The sequence below is a fragment of the Orycteropus afer genome, unplaced genomic scaffold, assembly GCF_000298275.1.
Source record: "Orycteropus afer afer isolate SDZICR_OR568_19922 unplaced genomic scaffold, OryAfe1.0 scaffold00304, whole genome shotgun sequence".
In the NCBI taxonomy this organism is placed as follows: Eukaryota; Metazoa; Chordata; class Mammalia; order Tubulidentata; family Orycteropodidae; genus Orycteropus; species Orycteropus afer.
Genome location: NW_006921891.1, coordinates 2555880 through 2565626, shown reverse-complemented (window position 1 = coordinate 2565626; position 9747 = coordinate 2555880). Strand labels below are relative to the sequence as shown.

At 41.0% G+C, this 9747-nt stretch overlaps 1 protein-coding gene across 1 annotated transcript in view; it reads right to left on the bottom strand.

Moving 5' to 3' along the window:
- Positions 1-9747, bottom strand: part of ARHGAP6 (Rho GTPase activating protein 6) — a 656445-nt gene that overhangs the window by 627025 nt on the left and 19673 nt on the right. The gene's annotated exons all lie outside the window — the stretch shown is intronic.

Sequence of the window (9747 nt, the reverse complement as noted above, 5' to 3'; positions counted from 1 at the left end):
GGTGGTTCAAACCCATCAGCCACTCCTCGGAAGGAAGATGGGGCAATCTACTTCCGTAGTGATACTGCCTTGGAAACCCAAGGAGAGATCGCTATGAGTCGGATCCGACTCAACGGCACTGAGTGAGTTGAGAACTGCCCTGATAGGGTTTGTAAGACTATAATCTTTAAGGAAGGAGATTGCCACATCTTTCTTATGAATTAGAATTTTATTAGAATTTGAGCACTTAACAACTGCATCACCAGGGCTCCTTAGCAGGAGTGGAAGGGACCAAAAACATACATCTGAAACATAAAAGGAATATTAATAAATAAATAAATAATTTTTGAAATATTTCTTCTGGATTAGGTATCTTTACTGTGTCTAAGTAACGAGTGTTCATAGGCTTTTATTCCTCCTGTTTAATAGATGGTGTGTGGGAGGAGAGACCACTACATGCGTGCTCGTTATAGACCAACAACTCCCAACCTTCATGCACCAGCCTTACCCATGGAGTTTTAAAAAGCAAATGAAAATCATATTTAATATTTTTAAATCCTCCTTTTAAGCTTATGCCAACTTTTATTAAAATTTTAAGCAATTTTTAGTAAGAAGGTCCTCCTACACTTACAACTTTGTGCCAGAAAAAAAAAAAGGTATATGTTTGGATGACTGCTAATATTAACCAGAGACAGAAATCCTCTCTCTATGACCTTACTCAGCATGTTTTCTTACAGTAATATTTATTGATAACTTCTGAGACTTTAGTTTGAAAATAAAATAAAATGTAAAAAAGACATAAGAAGAGTGTCCTCGGGAAATAAACATGAATATTATAATTCCTAATTCACCTTCAAAGGAGCTTGGTGGCGTAGTGCCTAAGGCATCTGACTGCTTAATCAGAAGGTTGATGGTTCAAACCGACCAGCCACTCCACAGAAGGAAGACTGGGCAATCTATTTCCTTAAAGATTTACTGCCTCAGTAACCCAAAGGGGGTCACTATGAGTCAGAATCAACTCGATGGCAGTAAGTTTGGTTTGGTTTTAATTCACCCTTAAGGAACCCTTGTGGTGCAATGGGTAAGGGCTCGGTTGCTAATCAAAACGTTGGCTGTTGGAACCCACCAGCCACTCCAAGTGAGAAAGATGAAGCAGTCAGCTTTCATAAAGATTACAGCCTTGGAAACCCTATGGGGCAGTTCTACTCTGTCCTACAGGGTCGTTATAAGTTGGAATTGACTCAACAACGAGTTTTAATTTACCCTCATTGCTCCCTCAACTTCAGCCTGATACATTACTTTTGAGGCTTAGGTCTTGGTTTGGCTTCCAATCTGAACATAACAAAAACCTCCAAATACTGCTTTTTTCATTAAATTGAAGAAGGATAGTTCTCCTACTTTGGGATTGATTGTTCATCCCTCTTGTTTTCTTCCAAAAGTCTTGGTGTTTCAAAAATTGAACATATAAATACAAACCTAGTGAATTACAGTGCTGTCCTTACCTTATAGGATCTCCTACTATAAAGTACGTGGTGTGGCAAACAAGGAAACAGCAAATAAATGAATGAATGAACGAACAAACGAACAAACAAACAAAGGATTGACTCAGATGCTTAGAAAACTTGCTTTTTGCTTTTGTGGTTTCTTCCTGTAACTGGGAACCCAGCTGTAATCTCACACGCAGTGGCCGCTTCTTCCTTGCAGCTAACTTCTCTCTGAGCTATCAGTCTTGTTGGTCCAACCTCAAACACTTGCAAGTCTCTATTTACATATATTGAAATTCTGCCCACTTCAGAGTCAGCTGAAGGCCTCTTTTCTGTGACTTCTTTAACCACTCCCAAAAGTTAATTAAAAAATTAAAAGAAAAAAAAAAAGAAATCATTGCTGGTGAGTAGATTCTGACTCATGGCAACCCCACTCCACTCCCAACCATCCCAAATTCCCCCCTCTCTAAATTTAGATGGAACTGTCATCCCCATACATTTTTTTTTATTGAAATATAATTTATGTACAGTGAAATACACAAATCCCCATACAGTTTTACCCCAATGAATACTAGGATATTTTCCCAGAAAATATGGCTTGGTGATAGAAATGATGCCAGAGATGGCATGATAGAATTTTTAAGATCAACAACATATTCATTGCAAATATATTTTATCAACAACATTAAAAAAAAACTATATACATAGACCTGGCCAGCTAGAATACATAGGAATCAAACTGACCACATCTGTGGAAAGAGATAATGGAGAAACTCAGTATCATCACAGTCAGAACAAAGCCAGAGGCTGACTACAAAACAGACCATCAACTGCTCCTATGCAAGTTCAAGTTGAAGCTGAAGAAAACTAAAACAAGCCAACAAGAGCCAAAGCACATCCTTGAGTATATCCCACCTGAATTTAGAGACCATCTTAAGAATAGATTTGATACACTGAACACTGACTGAAGATCAGGCGAGTTGTGGGATGGTATCAAGAACATCTTCATATATGGAGAAAGCAAAAGCAAAAGGTCAGTAAAAAAAAAAAAGGAAAAAAAAACCAAAATGAACGTCAGAAGACAGAAGATTTCAAAGGGCAGCTCAAGAAGACAAAGTCAATTATTATAATGAAATGTGCAAAGACCTGGAGTTAGACAACTGTGGTAGTTAAAGTTGTATGTCAGCTTGGCTGGGCCTGGTTGAGGGGGCTGGGCAGCTAGTGGTAGTTATTCCCCATGATGAGCCTGGCAATCAACTGCATGGTGGGATCTACCACAAGCAGTTGAGTAGCTGCTTTAGGGATGTGGTCTGCTTCCCATCTATAAGAAGCAGCTTTGGGAATGGTCTCTAGCCTATGGCACGCTTGGACCCTGCATGTTGCCGTGCAGCCTGCCATGCTCTGCTGACCTTGGGACTTTCAATGGACTTGAATTAATGGCCTGCCATGTGGTTTGATAACATCAGGACTGTGCCTTTTTACTTGTCAACCTGGGCACTTGCCAGTCTCGGCAGCCAGCAGCTGTCTGAGTGAAAAAAGCCTCCAGCTTCAGTGGGCCAGGAGCGGGAGGCAGAGCTGAAGCCCAAGACTGAGGGGCTTTCACCCAGCCCCTAGAGGCTGGCACTTTGAACTTGGACTTAAAGCCTCCAAACTATAAGACAGTAAACTCCTATTTGTTGAAGCCTCCCATTTGCAGTGTATTCTTGTCAGAGTAGCACTAGCGGTAATCAGAACAACCACCAAAAGGGAAGAAGGCAATTGGCATTTCTCCAGCTGAAAGAACTGAAGAAAAAATTCAAGCCTCAATTTGCAAGACTGAAAGACTCTATGGGCAAGATACCGAACAACACAGGAAGCATCAAGAGAAGATGGACAGAGTATGCAGAATCGCCGTACCAAAAAGAATTGATCAACATTCAACCATTTCAGGAGGCAGCATATGACCAACAACCAGTGATACTGAAGAAAGAAACCCAAACTGCACTAAAGGCATTGGCAAAAAACAAGCCTCCAGGAATTGATGGAATACCCACTGAGATGTTTCCACAATCACACAGTGCTGGAGGCACTCACTCATTTATGCCAAGAAATGTGGAAGACAGCTACTTTATCAAGCAACTGGAAGAGATTCATATTTGTGCCCATTCCAAAGAAAGGTGATCCAACAGAATGGGGAAATTACCAAACAACATATCACACCCAAGCAAAGTTTTGCTAAAGATAATTTTTCAATGATTGGAGCAGTACATGGACAGGGAACTGCCAGAAATTGAAGCCAGATTAAGAAGATGCTGTGGAACAAAGGATATCATTGCTGATGTCAGATGGATCTTAGCTGAAAGCGAAGAATACCTGAAAAATGTTTACCTGTGTTTGACTGGCTATGCAAAAGCACTCGAATGTGTTGATCATAACAAATTACGGATAACATTGCGAAGAATGGGAATTCCAGAGCACTTAATTGTGCTCATGAGAAACCTGTACATAGACCAAGAGGCTGCCATGTGAACAGAACAAAGGGATACTGCATGGTTTAAAATCAGGAAGGGTGGGCATCAGGGTTGTATCCTTTCATCATACTTATTCAATGTGTATCCTGAGCAAATAATCCAGGAAGGTGGAATATGTGAAGAAGAATGGAGCATCAGGATTGAACCACCAGCCTTCTGGTTAGCAGTCAAATGCCTTAGGCACTATGCCACACTAGCTATTAGAGAGATGCAAATCAAAACAACAATGAAGATTCATTAACAACTTGCAATATGCAGATGACACAACCATGCTTGCTGAAAGGGAAGAGAACTTGAAGCATTTACTGATGAAGATCAAAGACTACAGCCTTCAGTATGAGTTGAGTTGTAACTGACCCAGTGGCACCTAACAGCAATAAAAAGCACTGAGATGTTATCCTATAATTTTTCCCATATATTACTGATCTATGATTGTAAGCTGTATGAAGGTTAAAGTAGTTTTACATCACAAAGCTTTGAACAGTGACAAGGTCATGGGTGTTTAACCAGTACTCATGGATTGATGGACTGATAAGTGGGACTGGTGGATCAATTTTTGTTTTGGCTGGTAAGTGGGAGAAAGTATAGAGAAGACAAAGATTCCTTGGGACAAGCGGTCACCTAAATTACTAATTTCATAAAGGATCACAGCATTAAGAAACATACTCTGTTTGGGGGCAAACCTAAGCTGAACTTGGCCTCTCACTTTGGCACATACCACATCCTTCAAATCTGCAGCCCCACTGACTTAACAGTGACAAGTACTTGCCAATACTATACTCATAGGGAGTAGGAAATGTAAAATCTACTCTGTCATGTCCAAAAAGGGGGCATCTGTGATTCCCAAGATTGTCCAGATGAAGTAAACTTCTTCCAATAACATTTCTCCTCTCCCAGGCAAATAGCCTAGGAATACGTACAATCTTTGGGCAAGTAGCTCAAAGCCTCAACGTTTAAGAAGGAAGAGAGCCTTTTACTTGTGATATGGTGAACTGCCAATTTCAGTCTGAAGAAGGCCACACCACACATGACATCTAAGTACCATGGGAGATGATGCAATGAATTTGATTATATAGACATAGAAAAATGAAAAACAATATTTCTTTAAATTTTGTAAATAAACTGATACACACATTATAAGTATTCCTGCAAACTGTCTTTGGAACTTTCATTGGCCCTAGAAACAATATGTTCATTGCAAAGAATGCTGGGAACTTTCACTAGCCAATGGAAACCCTCAGTGAGGTGGACTAACATAATAGCTACAGAAATGGACTCCAACATCCCACCAATCAAGAGCACAGCACAGGACCAGGCAACATTCCATCCTTTTATACATAAGGTCGCCACGAGTCAGAGCCGACTCCATGGCACTAACAGCCACATTTCTGGAGTGTTTCAGCATGGCCTACATTCTGCAGGCTTGAATAGACTCAGTAGGGGGGAAAAAAAAGGCTATAATATTCTCCTTGCTCAAACGCACTTATGCTGAAGAATTTTAACGGGCCCCCAGGGAGGGCTGCATAGAAAGTACTTTAGCAAATTCTAAGCATACCCACGTTGTTTCTGCTCAGCTGCATGTAATTATCAATCATATCATCCTGGCAAAAGGTTGACAACATCAGTTGCTTCCTCATCTTTTTTTTCCCCCTCATCATGCTTTTTCTTCCTATGGAAAAATAACATTTAAAAAAAAAAATAAATGAACAAACATATCCAGATTTTTTTTTTTTCATTGTTTGACAAACCAATGGATAGTTTATGACTTGACCCTTTTCTTCTACTTTTTTTTCCAAGGCCACAGGCACAGATCCACTTCATCTGTTCTAATTCACCTGTGTATACGGGTAATCCCCTATATATTTCATATTAAACAGACTTAAATTTTCAACCATTCAAGATCAAAAGGGCAGCATTTGCCCAAGGACAAAGTTCAGAAGGCAGGAAGGGTTAGGAGAAAAGGAGGAATGGAAAAAAACTAACTAACTAAATAAATTTGATTTTTAAATATGTAATATATCTTGGACATAAGCAGTGGAGTTCCCACAATCACTACAAAATGGTCAACTTAAGATTCCAGGAACTAACAAACACATGAAGAAATGCTCGCCATCATTAGCCACTCACCTCAATTCAACTCAACTCAACTCACTGCCATGGGGTCGGATTCGACTCATAGCAACCCCTCCTTGGGTTTTCAAGGCAGTATCACTACGGAAGTAGATTGCCCAATCTTCCTTCCGAGGAGTGGCTGGTGGGTTTGAACCTCCAGCCTTCTGGTTAGCAGTCACATGCCTTAGGGACTATGCCACCAGAGCAATAATGGTGGCACATGAAAAATGTAATCAATGTCCCTGAGCTGTAAATGTGGAAGTGTTATGTTGGCAAATGTTTTGTCATGTATGTTTTCATCACAATATAAGTAAAAAAAAAAAAAAGATTCTAGGCACATCTTATTCTAACTTTGATGCTGTCACTTAAAAGCATCTGCAGAGTGGGGATATCAAGCTCAACAGGCATAAAGTACCACACAAAAACATTGTTGTACATCCTGCTTTGGTGAGTAGCAACTGGAGTCTTAAAAGCTTGCAAGCAGCCATCTAGATGCAATGATGGATCTCTCCTCATCCAGAGCAAAGAAGAATGAAGAAAACCAAAGACACATGGAAACAATTAGTCCACGGGACTAGCAGACCATGTGATCCTCAGCCTATATGACCATGAAACCAGAAGAACTAGATGGTGCCCAGCTACCATTGTCAACCACTCAGAGGGGGATCGGTGCAGAGATCCAGAATAGAGTGTGAGAACAATGTGGAACAAAACTCAAAATCATTTAAAAAAAGAGAGAGAGAGAGAAAGACCTGGTTCTCTGGTCTGATAGGGCCTGGTGAGACCCCTGAGACTATAGCCCCTAGTTACCCTTCAGGTCTGGAACTGAACTCAGTCCTGTGGTTTCCAGGCATATGGAGTGAATATTTACATCAGGTAGACACACTCCTTGGTGCCATCAATCCTGAGAGAACGGAAGGGCAGCATTTTCACAGGGAGATAGCTCAGTGAGCAGAAGTGCACAGGAGGGAAGGACACAAGGAAGAGGTAACTACAGTGAAGAAATGGGAAGAGAGCTGTACATTGTGGGGAATTGCAGTCAATGTTATGAAACACAATGTGTATGAACTGCTGTATGGAAAATGAATTTGCCCTGGAAACTTTCACCCAAATCACAATAAAAATTATTTAAAAAAAAAGCATCTGCAGAGCTTTTGGGGAACTCCTCAAAAGATGTTTACTCACAATTTACCTTGGTTAGGCCAAAATATTCTATTCCCTGGCAAAAACAGCCATCATAATTGCCAAATAGGTCTACTGGAACAACTCGATGGCAACGAACAACAATTAAAAAAAAAGAAAGAAAGAAAAAGAAAAATATTTATCTTATTAAGTGGCTCGCTACCAAAAACCAAAAACCAACTGCTATTGAGTTGGTTCCCACTCATAGCGACACCCTATAGGACAGGGTCCTATACTCCAAATGAAACTCACTGCTGTTGAGTCGAACCCGACTCATAGTGACCCCTCCTTGGGTTTCCCAGGCAGTATCTCTATGGAAGTAGATTTCCCAACCTTCCTTCCGAGGAGTGGCTGGTGGGTTTGAACCACCAGCCTTCTGGTTAGCAGTCAAGTGCCTTAGCCACTATGCTACCAGAGTTCCCCAGGGTCCTATAGGTAATACATATTTAATTTTTCAACCATTCCAGATCAAAAAGTCAGCATTTGCCCAAAGGCAAAGTTCAGAAGGCAGGAAGGGTTTGGGGACAAGGAGGAATATGACACTCTAGGATATATTAGGTGGCTACCAAGGTTGTCAGCAATTCCCAATTGCTCAACTCCACAAGTCCTGTCAGGACTTAGCTGGAAAATGGTCTCATTTTAAGTCATTCTCCAAGGAATTGGGCAAATCACATTTCTTTTATGTTTCTCTGATCTTCTTTGAGAAAGAAACGATTTGGGAGCTTTGTTTGGTTTGTGTTTTAAAGCTCGCAAGATGAGTGGAATGTGAACTGAATTTTTGACAAGTTCTCGGTTTTGATAGCTAAAGCAAAGAGAAGGAGGCATTCCACATGAGGGAAAAGACAGAGAAGAAGCCTGGAGTCAGGAAAGAGAGGGAGAGGAGTGGGAGCAAAGGGACTGCACTGGGGAATGCTGGGTGACAGGCATGTAGGTTTATAGAAGTCCCAGTATATAGTGTTGTGCTTAAAGAAGAGAACATAGATTAATGGGAAGAACTCACCACCCAGGAAGCTAGTTAAAAGGGCCCAGCACGAAAAATGAGGGTCAGTATTAGGATGAACAGAGAGGATAAATATTAACATTTCATAGAAAGAGGAACAGGTCTTGGTAGCCATTTGAATACAGAATATTAAATAATAATAATAATAAATCCCTTGCAGGTTTCGAGGCTGTGAAAATGGTTATTATAGAAGAAAATGGAAACGTTAGAGAAAGAGGTGGTTGTAGTTTGGTTAGTCATTTCTTTAGTCTTCCTTTGTTGGTGGTAAGGATGGTTATTCATTTTAAACACGTAAAATTCTCAGGGATGGTGGAAACTTCAAGTAGAAATGTGCTGTCAGCAAATGGAATGTGGGACTAGGATTCAGTTAGGAAAGGAAATAAAACTTTGCACCTCTAAAGGACAGAGATGATAGTTGACACAAAGACACAGACAGCAGGCAAGCCCACCAAACTGTGGAGAAAACCCATCTCTGCCATTTGACTAAAATTATTTTTGGCAAACATGATTATCCAATTTAATCTACAAATTTCCAGCATGAAGGCACAATACCAACATCTGTTTTAGTACCACTAGGTTTTAAAAGAAACCTCACATGAGATTTGTCTTCTAAAAGATATTTACTGAGTAAACGTCGTACAAAATAACGAGATCAACTCTGGTCCACCAGGATTAATACTGATGTTAAAGTGAAGCTCACAGGTAACACCCATCAGTATATTCAAACAATGCCTTAGAAACCAGACCTCTCTTGCTTCTCCTGGCAAAGCATCTCCCAAGTCCATTCTCTGTGCTTGAGGGATATTACTGTCGTTGCTGAGAACTCCGGGCAAAGGTATTTTTTCCAGTGGTATTTATTATCAAACAGTCTCGGCAAGTGAAAGAAGACAGCACACACTGCTAATATTTTGCTGGAATTGTGTGTTTATTCTAGCACTGTTAACAAGAGAGACATGAGCACAGACCGAGCACAGAGGAATGCTGCTTTGGAGGGATGGTTCCTCAAGGCCCAGCTCTGCCTCCCCCTCTGACAGAAATGGCGAACAACATTTTAAGATTGGATTTCTCTCAGGCTCACCCACCAACCAACACAGCACCCAAAGAAATGCCTGCGATGGCACAGGGTAGCAACAAGGACAAGCAGAACCGCAGTCTAGAAGGAGCTTTGCATGTGATGGGGAAGAGGAGAAAGGGAATAGGGCTGGAGGCCAGCCAAGTCAGTCGGTTGCTAGTGAGGTCACTGCTAGGAGGTGGCTTTCTTCAGTTCTTAGACACAGTCCATACTTGCAATATTCCATTTGTTCAACAAGCATATGACCATGCTACTCCACAGACAGGATGGGAGGATGGGACTGACTGGTGTAACCCATCACCATGAATATTCACACTCTACGCTACTAATGGAAGCAGGTGGCACAACAGTTAAATGCTCAGCTGCTAACCGAAAGGTTGATGGTTCAAACCCACCCAGTGGCTGCAC